Source organism: Aquarana catesbeiana, linkage group LG10, assembly GCF_042186555.1.
Source record: "Aquarana catesbeiana isolate 2022-GZ linkage group LG10, ASM4218655v1, whole genome shotgun sequence".
Classification (NCBI taxonomy): domain Eukaryota; kingdom Metazoa; phylum Chordata; class Amphibia; order Anura; family Ranidae; genus Aquarana; species Aquarana catesbeiana.
Window position 1 is genome coordinate 31,001,620 of NC_133333.1, and position 6,678 is coordinate 31,008,297.

Consider the following 6,678-nt stretch of genomic DNA (forward strand, 5'->3'; position numbering starts at 1 on the left):
TATAGCTCAGAGATAAGTCCTTTAGTTGTGCCCACCTGGAGTATATTTTGGAGGAGAGGGTTTTTTATACCATTCTATTTCTTGAGTATGTTTGGGTAGCCCAGTGTACCTCAACTGTTTTTTAACTGTTTTCCATATTTTTATTATCATTGTTATTGTCGGGTTCTTACAGCTAAAGGAATCTGCTTCCAGGGCGTCTCTAACTCTATTATGCAAAGCTTCTGATAACATTTTTCTACCATTAGGGGTACCTCTGCCCGGAGTCTCACATCCCATTAAATGTTGCAACTGAGCTGCCAAGTAGTAACTCTGGGGATGAGGTACCGCCAAGCCCCCTTCCCCGATTGGGAGCTGCGTAGTTCAAAGTCGTATCCAAGCTTGTCCCCCTTTCCAAATTAACTCTCTAAAGAGAGTTTCAATCTTCTTAAACCATTTTTTACATATCCACACTGGAGAATTATGTAATAAGTACAATAATTGTGGCATCCATATCATTTTAATCAAACTACATCGACCTACTAACGACAAGGGAAGCCGTTTCCAAATATTAATTTTTTGTTTAAATTTAGTCAATAATGGTTTTATATTTTTTACATATATACTCATTCGGATCTTTCGTTAGAAATATCCAAAAGTATCTCAATGTGTCTACTACCACCAGTAGGCATTCCTACTATAATTGGGCTATTCATGGGGTACACCGGTAAAAGCTCAGATTTCCCCCAATTTATCCTTAATCCTGTGAATCTTTCAAATTCCTCCACTAGACTCATTGCTCTTGCCAGAGATTGCCCCGTATCGCCCAAAAAAAGCAGAACATCTTCCGCATATAGAGCAATTCTTTCCTCTCCTATCTTCCTCTGGAATCCTCTTACGCTCAAGGTTACATCTTATAGCAATAGCCAAAGGTTCCAACGCAAGGGCGAAGAGCAGGGGCAACAATGGGCACCCCTGCCTTGTCCCCCTCTCCAACTGGATCTTATCAGAAAGTTCATTGTTAATTCTTATCTTAGCGCTGGGATCTCTAGAAAAGCTTTTTTATCCATCCTATAAAAGAAGGACCAAAACCAAATCTTTCCAGGTCCCGCCAGATATATCTCCACTCGAGGCTGTCAAACGTTTTGGTTACATCCAGTGACAACACAGCTCTTGATCCCTCTTTCTCCAACGGGGTCTGCAAGTTCAGGAATGTCCTTCTAATATTCATACGAGTAGATCTATTAGCAATAAAGCCCGTCTGGTCTGGGTGAATCAGTTCTGAAGCTATTTTACTGAGCCTAGCTGCTAGCACCTTAGCTAATATTTTAGTGTCAGAGCATAGCAGAGAGATTGGTCTAGATGAAGCTGTATCTAGCGGATCTTTCCCCTCTTTATGTAACACTATAATAGTTGCTTCTAGCATCGAAGGAGGCAGTCTTCCCTCCATATCCGCTCTGCTCAACGCCCTAAGCAACTCCCGGGAGTAGCATTTCTCCATAATATTTATACGTCTCAGTCGGAAGCCCATCTGGTTCCAGAGATTTTTGATTTGCCATCCTAGTTACTGCCTGTTGAAGTTCTACCAGAGTTATTGGGGCTTCTAGTTCATCTCTATCCCCTTGTGTAATAGTTGGTGTCTCCAATTTCCCCAGGAAGTGATCCATTACCCCCTCCTCCTCCTCCCCCTGTGAACTATATAGTTTTTTTGTAGTAGTCGCTAAATGCGTCCATTATCTCTGAGTTAAGAGAGGTAATTCCTACCTCCTGTTAACCTAATTGTGGATATGGTGGAGGGAGGGGATTAGATTTCACCAATTGCGCCAGCATTTTTCCCACAGTTTCACCCTCTCCAAAAGCGCATTGCTTCTGGAAGAGTTGTCTGTCCTCAACCTTCCTTGTGACTGCTATTTTATAGTTTTGTTGTTTCTCTAACCATATTTTTTTTTGCCGTATATGCTGGACACAAGTGGCTGCATATGATGGGCACAAGTGGCTGCATTTGATGGGCACAAGTGGCTGCATATGATGGGCACAAGTGGCTGCATATGATGGGCACAAGTGGCTGCATATGATGGGTACGGTGGCCGCGTTTGATGGGCACAAGTGGCTGCATATGATAGGGCACAGTGGCTGCATATGATGGGCACAAGTGGCTGCATTTGATTGGCATAAGTGGCTGCATATACAGAGCACAAGTGGCTGCATATGATGGGCACAAGTGGCTGCATTTGATGGGCACATGTGGCTGCAAATGATGTCACAGTGGCTGCATATGATGGGCACAAGTGGCTGCATATGATGGGCACAAGTGGCTGCATATGATGGGGTACAGTGGCTGCATATGATGGGCACAAGTGGCTGCATATGATGGGCACAAGTGGCTGCATTTGATGGGCATAGTGGCTGCATATGATGGGCACAAGTAGCTGCATATAATGGGCACACGCGGCTGCATATGGTGTGCACAATGGCTGCATATGATGGGCACAGTGGCTGTTTTTGATGGGCACAATGGCAGCAATCGATGGGCACAATGGCTGCATTTGATGGGCGGGTTCAGTACTTTTCAGTTTGTGCCCCCCAAAAATTTTGAGCACCAGCCGCCACTGGCCGTGAGGGAAAAAAGTATTTGATCCCCTGCTGATTTTGTATGTTTGCCCACTGACAAAGAAATGATCAGACTATAATTTTATTGGTAGGTTTATTTTAACAGTGAGAGACAGAATAACAACAAAAATATCCAGAAAAAGGCATTTCAAAAAAGTTATAAATTGATTTGCATTTTATCTACTTGCTTACCAGCCGCCGCAGTCATACTGCGGCAGGTTGGCACGGCTGCACAAATCACTGTCGTAGGTTCGCTTTTTAAATCGCTATAGCTGTCGCACGCAAGACCCGCAGCGTGTCCCCGGAGCTGATGCATGTGGCCGGTGGGCGCGATGACCCGCAATTGCTCCACAGAGAGCCAGAACGGTGAACTGTCGGTGTAAACAGACAGATCCCCATCCTGTCAGGGTTGGAAAGAAAGATCTGCTGCTCCTAGTGATTAGAATCAGCATTCTCTCTCTTCTTCCAGGCAGCCTATCCCCAATACAGCTGGAAACACCTCCCTAGGACACACTTAACCCCTTGATCGCCCCCTAGTGTTAACCCCTTCCCTGCCAGTGACATTTACACAGTAATCAGTGGCTATTTATAGCACTGATTGCTGTATAAATGTCACTGGTCCCAAAAAGTGTCAAAAGTGTCTGATCTGTCCGCCACAACGTCGCAGTCACCACAAAAAATCGCAGATCACCGCCATTACTAGTAAAAAATAAATAAATGATACAAAAAAATTCCATAAATCTATCCTCTATTTTGTAGACACTATAACTTTTGCGCAAACCAATCAATATACGCTGATATTAGCCTAAACTGATGAAGAAATTGTTTTTAAAAAATTTTTTTTGGGATATTTATTATAGGAAAAAGTAAACAATATTGCTTTTTTTTCCAAAATTGTCCGTCTTTTTTTTTTTTTTTTTATAGCGCAAAACATAAAAACCGCAGAGGTGATCAAATACCTCCAAAAAAAGCTCTATTTATGGGAAAAAAAAGAACTTAAATTTTTTTGTGTACAACGTTACACGACCGCGCAGTTGTCAGTTAAAGCGATGCAGTGCCGTATCGCAAAAAATGGCCTGGTCATTAAGGGGGTTAATCCTTCTAGGGCTGAAGTGGTTAATGAGTGAAATAAGTATTTGATCCCCTATCATTTAGCAAGATTTCTGGCTCCCAGGTGTCTTCTATACAGGCAATGAGCTGAGATTCGAAGCACTCTCTTAGCCCCGGTTCACACTGAGGCAGCGCGACTTGCAGCGCGACTGCCTCGGGCGACCTGGACACGACAGGGGAGGCGACTTGCAAAACGACTTCTATATAGAAGTCTATGCAAGTCGCCTTAAGTCGCCCCCAAAGTAGTACAGGAACCTTTTTCTAAGTCGGAGCGACTTGCGTCGCTCCGATTAGAACGGTTCCATTATACAGAACGGGACAAGTTGTCCTAGTGTGAACGGACCCCAAAAGGGATTGCTCCGAATCTCAGCTTGTTACCTGTATAAGGGACACCTGTCCACAGAAGCAATCAATCATATTCCAATCTCTCCTCCATGGCCAAGACCAAAGAGCTGTCCAAGGATGTCAGGGACAAGATTGTAGACCTGCACAAGGCTGGAATGGGCTACAAAACATCACCATTTTACTTCAGAGAATTGCATACAGAGTTTTTTTTTTTCAGTCTTTTGAAATGTGAGAAGAAGAGACTTTCCCAAGCCCTGTTTCTGCAAAGAACTATCACAGGGGGAGATTTACTAAAACTGGAGAGTGCAAAATCTGGTGCAGCTTTGCATGGAAACCAATCAGCTCTCAGGTTTTTTTGTCAAACCCTAACTGAACAAGCTAAAGTTGGAAGCGGATTGGCTATCATGCACAGCACCAGATTCTGAGTGCTCCAGTTTTAGTAACAGAGGGTTTAGCTAGAACTGAACGAACTAGCTCCAAACAGGAGTAGAGAACAGAGGGAGATACCAAATTGTAGTAAGTAAAGGAATTTTAGTGAGCTTAAACAGCTACTCAGTGTCACACATACATCAAAACAATTATAACTTGATACAGTTTAACACAACAATAGAAAAAATGCATTTAGTTAGGGCAGAACTCCAACTGTTCAATCTTCCTTCTCCTAACCTCTATGTCTCCCGGTGATGGAACATGTGTGAATGTAGACTGTAGTGGGCACTTACTACTGTGAAACCTGTAGCTGGAATGAGGAAGCACAGCTGAAGAATGCAGCATAGGTCAGGCCGGGTGTCTGAGGGGGTGAGCTCATCTGAAGGGGGTGACTAATGGAGCTTCCAAGTCCCTGGATACCCCCAGAAACTGCAGAAAGTTTCTGGGGGAGGAGCTTTGCTATTGGCTAGAACTGGCGCCAAGAGCTCAAGGCCCTTTCTTGTTCCTGTCCCCTTTGTTAGAACACTATCCTACCTTCTGAGGCCGAAGACTCTGCTATCTTGTGCCCCATTCCATGCCAAAAGCTCCCACAAGACATTCTCCACATTCCACCTTTACATCCCCAAAGGAAAGACTGTCCACTCATAAAAGTAGTATTGCTGCCTTTACTGATGGGATTCTGGATATGGCATAACAGTCGCATCACACCGACGTACAATCCAGAGTCACTTGACATTACACAGTCAATGAAATTTAGTGGACGGTCTGCAGTAGTCACATGTGAAAGCATATGCAGCACCTTGGCAGCCATCTCCCTTTTACAATCTCTCCTTCACCCCAGGGTCACTAGTTCTCACAGGACTGTGCTCTCTGTAGTCACCTACTCCCTAGCTACACATCTCCTGATAGCTTCCAGGGAAGCAGCCTTACTCAGGGAGCTCTTGGCCTGGCCTAAAAGGCCTTTTGCAATCCACCCTAACCCCCACCTCCATAAGGGACATAAAGACTTTAGCCGGTCCTTCCTGGGTGCAGGTCTACTCCTTCCGGCCTCCTGCCCTATCCAGGGCCTTCACACGCTAGTTACATCCACATAGGTGTGGGGTGTTTAGCTCCCATGCCTCAAATGTGTCTCGGGTTCCTTCCAACCTGGCTTCTAACTGGGTACTGACTCACCCATGACATCACTGCAGGAGGGGCTCTACCTAAAAGTGGCCTAGCACCTGATGACCATATTTGCTGCAACCGGACACTATTCTGGTACAGAGCCATCTATTAGCAAAGTAGATAACTGCACCTACCTACACCCTTAGTTCTCTGGAATCGCTACATTGTATCGCATTGTATAACGTTTTAAGCATTTCCTTTGCTCCTCAGCTCCATCTAATGGCCATATTGCTGCCTTTTACTACTGCAAATAAAGGGCATACTGTACCATCAAAAGAGATAATAGCCCAAAGAACCTTTGTTTTTGATCAATTCGCACACGAGGAATGTACATGCAGATTTGCTAAATGATTGGCTTTGAACATTTTTTTTTAAATGGGTCCTTTTGTGTGTGAAGATAAATGTAACAATTTAGATTTCACATTTTTCTGCAAAATCAGTTTTTAACCACTTCAATACCGGGCACTTTCGCACCTTCCTGCCCAGACCAATTTTCAGCTTTTAGCGCGGTCACTTTTTAAATGACAATTGCGCGGTCATGCTACCCTGTACATAAACTACATTTTTATCATTTTGTTCCCACAAATAGAGATTTCTTTTGGTGGTATTTGATCACCTCGGCGGTTTTAATTTTTTGCTAAACTAATAAAAAAATACCGAAAATTTTGAAAAAAAAAAAGTTTTTCTTTGTTTTTGTTATAAAATTTTGTAATTTTCTCCTTCACTGATGGGCATTGATAAGCTGCACTGATGGGCACTGATAAGGTGGCACCGATGAGGTGGCACTGATGGGCACTGCCGATGGGCACTGATAGGCAGCACTAATATGCGGCACTGATGGGCACTGATAGGTGGCACTGATGGGCACCGATAGGTGGCACTGGTGGGCACTGATTGGCACTGATAGGTGACACTGATGGGCACTGAAAGGCTGCACTGATGGGTACTTATGGGTGGCACTGATAGACTGAACTGCTGGGCACTGATGGGCACTGATAGGCGGCACTGATGGGCACTGAAAGGCGGCACTGATGGACATTGATG